The following is a 5,122-nucleotide window of genomic DNA, read 5'->3' as shown; positions in this document are numbered from 1 at the left end:
GATTCGTCGGAAAGTATGTAACAGGCAGAAGGGAGCGTTTCCGACCCCCTAAAGTATATATATTCTTGATCAGGATCACTAGCCGAGTCGATCTAGCCATGTCCGTCTGTCCGTCTGTCTGTCCGGATGAACGCTGAGATCTCGGAAACTATGAGAGCTAGGCTATTGAGATTTGGCGTACAGATTCCTGAGCTTCTTACGCAACGCAAGTTTGTTTCAGTAGACTGCCACGCCCACTCTAACGCCCACAAACCGCCCAAAACTGTAACTCCTACAGTTTTGATGCTAGATAGAAAATTTTAACTGAAGTGTATTGTTCTTATCAATACCTATCGATTGACCCAAAAAAAAGTTTGCCACGCCCACTTAAACGCCCACAAACCGCGAAAACCTGTGACGCCCACAATTTGCATGCTAGATAAAAAATTTTAACTGAAATGTATTGGTGTCGTCAATACCTATCGATTGATCCAAAAATAAATTTGCCACGCCCACTCCAACGCCCATAACGCTTAAACGCCTTTGAGTAACGGGTATCTAATAGTCGAGGTACTCGACTATAGCGTTCTTCCTTGTTTTAAGTTATTTTCTAAATATGGAACAATTTGTTATTAAATATTTTTTAGGCTCATTCATTTTGTACATTTACTACCTACATAAAAAAAAAAAAAAAAAAATTTAACATGAAGAAGTTAAAAAAAACAAGGAAGAACGCTATAGTCGAGTACTTCGACTATCAGATACCCGTTACTCAAAGGGAAATGGAGATATGCAAGCAGCAAAGCGAGATTAAAATGCGCCACCTACCGGCGGTAGACAGATTTAAGCGTTATGGGCGTTTTTTTTTAATATATCCCGAAGCAAAAAACATAATTTATATACTTTATGGGGTTGGAAAAGTCTCCTTCACTGCGTTGCAAACTTCTGACTGAAATCAAAATACCCTCTGCAAGGGTATAAAAAGAAAAGGGAACATGCAAGAAGCGCGCGGTTTTTCTCGTCTCTTGCATTTCTTGTCACTTGCATATTTAATGTGAAAAAGAAAAGTTCAGCTCCGCGTGTTTTATTACATTTTGATTTTTGCCACCACCATTTGATTATTATTTTCTCAGGTTAGTGAAATGTATGTAGTGTAGTGCAAAATTAAAATATGTAATTGAGTGAAAAGTTAAATGTGATTGATATTCATATCATGTCAATGTGAATTGATATCATCTTAGAAATCAACTGATTTTTTTTCAAAATAAATGTTAAAATCGGACAGATAAAATGTTTTCTTTCACAAATAATTTATTTATAATAATTTACGGCTAAATAACTGAAAATTCTCAGTAAGGAAAACTTTGGATATCAAAAGTTCTTCTGCTAACTTGGCCATCTGGAAAAAAATTGCACCAGCCGAGCCAATCTTAAAGTTGGACTTCCCGATTAGAACCCTGGACCACTTAAAGGAAGTGGATGATAAAATATATGGGAACATGGAGAAATATGTAAGTTTCCGAGATCAAACCGTTCATTTCTTAAATCAGAAGTTGAATCAAAAAACATCAAAGATATATCAAATAAAATTGTTTCCATATTTTTACCCTCGCAGAGGGTATAATGAATTCAGAAGAAAGTTTACAACGCAATGTAGGAGACGATTGCGACCCCATAAAATAATAAACTTAAGGAATATCATTTTTATACCCGTTACTCGTAGAGTAAAAGGGTATACTTGATTCGTCGGAAAGTATGTAACAGGCAGAAGTAAGCGTTTCCGACCCCATAAAGTATATATATTCTTGATCAGGATCACTAGCCGTGTCGATCTAGCCATGTCCGTCTGTCCGTCTGTCCGGATGAACGCTGAGATCTCGGAAACTATGAGAGCTAGGCTATTGAGATTTGGCGTACAGATTCCTGAGCTTCTTACGCAGCGCAAGTTTGTTTCAGTAGACTGCCCACTCTAACGCCCACAAACCGCCCTAAAATGTAACTCCTACAGTTTTGATGCTAGATAGAAAATTTTAACTGAAATGTATTAGTCTTGTCAATACCTATCGATTGACCCAAAAAAAAATTTGCTACGCCCACTCTAACGCCCACAAACCTCCCAAGAAAAAAAGCTATGACGTCAGAGCCAGACAATGCGAAATGTTTTTAATATAGTTGCCGGCCGAACTTAGCGGCAAAGAAAAAAGCACTGCCGGCGCTCAGAGAGAGCAAAGTGCGCGGCTAACTTATTCTATTGAATAATGAACAATTTATCCATTTGTCCCATAATCGGGAGCAAATTCGAGCGGCGAAAAACATACATGAAGGCATATTTATTTTAAAGTTTGTTATCTGAGTAACGGGTATCTGATAGTCGAGGTACTCGACTATAGCGTTCTTCCTTGTTTTTGATTAAAAAACTTTGAGACTTTTTCCGTGCGCATGTTAAATTAAAAGTTTTTTTGCCTGCTTTAAATATAACACGAATGCGAGAAAATTTATATTTTATTTAAGGCATCTTTACCATGTCTGCACTAAGCACTTCTATAAAAAACATGACTTGTTAAAAGACTAACAATTTAAGTAGCGAATATTATAAATAATATATTATTGACCAAATCTAATAATATTAAATGTTCTTTAAATCTTCGCAGAATCCCATAAAGGAGACGGTTACACCCTGGTGAACTACTTCAAAGACGTAAAATATATAAGGGAATACCGGATCCAGGAGCCGAACCGCAAAAGATTCCGAATAAAATAATGTTCTAAAAATTAGACAAAAAAAAAAAGAAATTGAAATCCAGTTTTATGTATTCCTGGGTACATGTTCCAGGTGCATTAAAAAAGAGTGCGTCCAGAATTTGTTTAGTTTTTTTGCATCTAGGCGCATTCCAAATACATATATGCATCTATATGCATGCACTGCTGCATTGAACTCATTTCACTATTTTAGTTCCTACCATTTTGTTTTTGAATCAAGAACAAGAATCAACAAAAATAAGAACATTTATACTTACATGGTTTTTAAGAACTAATGTTCTCAATTCAAGCACAATGTGCTCGGGCTTTCCTCTCTGTGCAGTAGAGCTTACGAAATTATACACTAACACAACCAAGAAAATATGACCCAGAATTTACATGGCGTTACTAAAAGCTCTGGAATCTTATGTATTAAGCATATTGTTTTGCGCATTCCTGTTGTCTAATCAGTGATATGAGCACTAATTATCCAGAAATTAAAGTAAATATTTGTAGGGCAATGCTACCCACCTGTCGCATGAAGTAGTATATACTTATGTAATTTGTTTAACATACATTAGTTATCGAATTTTTATTATTATCAAAATGGCGCGGCAGCGTCTTTATCAATCCATAGTACCATTAATAGTATTCTCTTTTTATGCTTACCCGATACTCAAAAAATCAATTATTATACAACTAAACAAAGGACACCATTTTTGGCTTCAAGATTCCAACTTCTAAATTCATGTAGTGTGCAAAAAAGTTGTCAAATTCAATGTAGAGTGCCATGACCTTCCATTCATTCGAACTTGGGGGTACCACATCTAGAAAGTTTCATTTTTGTACTGTGGGGAACAGTTCATATCAATTTTTCTTTAGTCGTTTTACTCCAACATAAAAACCGAAATATTACGCAGTGATAATTTTTACAAAAACCAAAATGATTTTAGTGAACATTTTTTCAAGCTCGGAAAATCAGTCAGGATATGGTAAGTTGAAAGTTCGACCTAAATGCGGAAGACACGGAAATCTGTTCGGGCGGAATTCGGGAGAAACATGTAGTGTGAAAAAAGTTGTCAAATTGAATGTAGAGTGCCATGACTTTCCATTCATTCGAACTTGGGGGTGCCATGTCTAGATGCTTTCATTTTTGTGCTGGTTTCCCAACAGTTCATATCAATTTTTCCTTGCTCATTTTACACTAACTTAAAAACCGAAATTTTACGCTGTGATAATTTGTACAAAAACCGAAATATTTTAGTGAGTTTTAGTTTTCAGAAAATAATCAAACCATGGTGAGTGTAAAATTTTTATACCCGTTAATCGTACAGGTAAAGGGTATACTGGATTCGTCAAAAAGTATGTAACAGGTAAAAGGAAGCGTTTCCGATTCATGAATCAGGATCACTAGACATGTCCGTCCGTATGAACGCTTTGATCTTGGAAACTACAAAAGCTAGATATTTGGGATTAGGCATGCAGATTCCAGAGATTAATACGCAGCGTAAGTTTATTTCAGCAATGTGTCACGCTTACTCTAACGCCCAAAAACTGCGAAAGACTGTGGCTCCTAGACTTTTAGTGCTAGACTTAAAATTTTACCTGAAATGCATTGATCTCGTCAATACCCATTACTTGAAAAAAAATTTGGGATTGCAGACTTATATTCCAAACAGTTCATATCATTTTCATATACCAGCTATGTAAAAATAAAATGTTCTAGTTCTCTTACACCAAAATAAAATTAAATTTTCCGTGTCTTTCAGGATCCTCCTGGCTCTGCGGGTCTATCGATGCATTGATGCGTAGGTCCTGCCAGGAAAACTGCCAAGCCTGCGGCCTGGCCTCCGCCTCCGTGAGCCAATTGTGGTTGATCGCCTGGTTCTGCGAGTTAGATCTGTCGATGGGTTCCTTGGGCGATTGAGATGAATGTGGCTGTTCCTGTTGCTGCAGTGGGGCTCTTGCCCTTTGTTGATCCTCAAGTGGTGCGTTGGGCCATTCGCGCCGTTACAACATGACTTGCATTGACTTGCGTTAAAAAACGAAATTTTACGCAGGTATGTAACAGGTAACAGAATGCGTTTCCGTTTCTTGATTAGGATCACTAGCCGAGTCGATTTAGCCATATCCGTCTGTCCGTATGTCTGTCCGTCCGTATGAACGCGGTGATCTCGGAAACTATAAGAGCTAGGCTATTGGGATTTGGCATGCAGACTCCTAAGCTTCCTGCGCAGCGAAAGTTTGTTTCAGTAAGGTACCACGCCCACTCTAACGCCCACAAACCGCCCAAAACTGTGGCTCCTACATTTTTGATGCTAGAATAAAAGTTTTAACTGATATGTATTATCATCAATAGCTATCGATTGACCAAAAAAAGTTGACCACGCCCATTTCAACGGCC

At 37.4% G+C, this 5,122-nt stretch overlaps 1 long non-coding RNA gene across 1 annotated transcript; it reads left to right on the top strand.

Moving 5' to 3' along the window:
- The first annotated feature begins 1,002 nt into the window (after window positions 1–1,002).
- On the top strand, window positions 1,003–2,839 carry LOC139353430 (uncharacterized). Its single transcript, XR_011604697.1, has 2 exons — window positions 1,003–1,490; window positions 2,631–2,839. It is a non-coding gene; the product is annotated as an uncharacterized lncRNA (long non-coding RNA).
- The last annotated feature ends 2,283 nt before the right edge of the window (window positions 2,840–5,122 follow it).

Source organism: Drosophila suzukii, chromosome X (assembly GCF_043229965.1).
Source record: "Drosophila suzukii chromosome X, CBGP_Dsuzu_IsoJpt1.0, whole genome shotgun sequence".
NCBI classification, from domain to species: Eukaryota; Metazoa; Arthropoda; class Insecta; order Diptera; family Drosophilidae; genus Drosophila; species Drosophila suzukii.
Note: the sequence above shows the minus strand (reverse complement) of the source record. Positions and strands in the feature narration are given on the sequence as shown.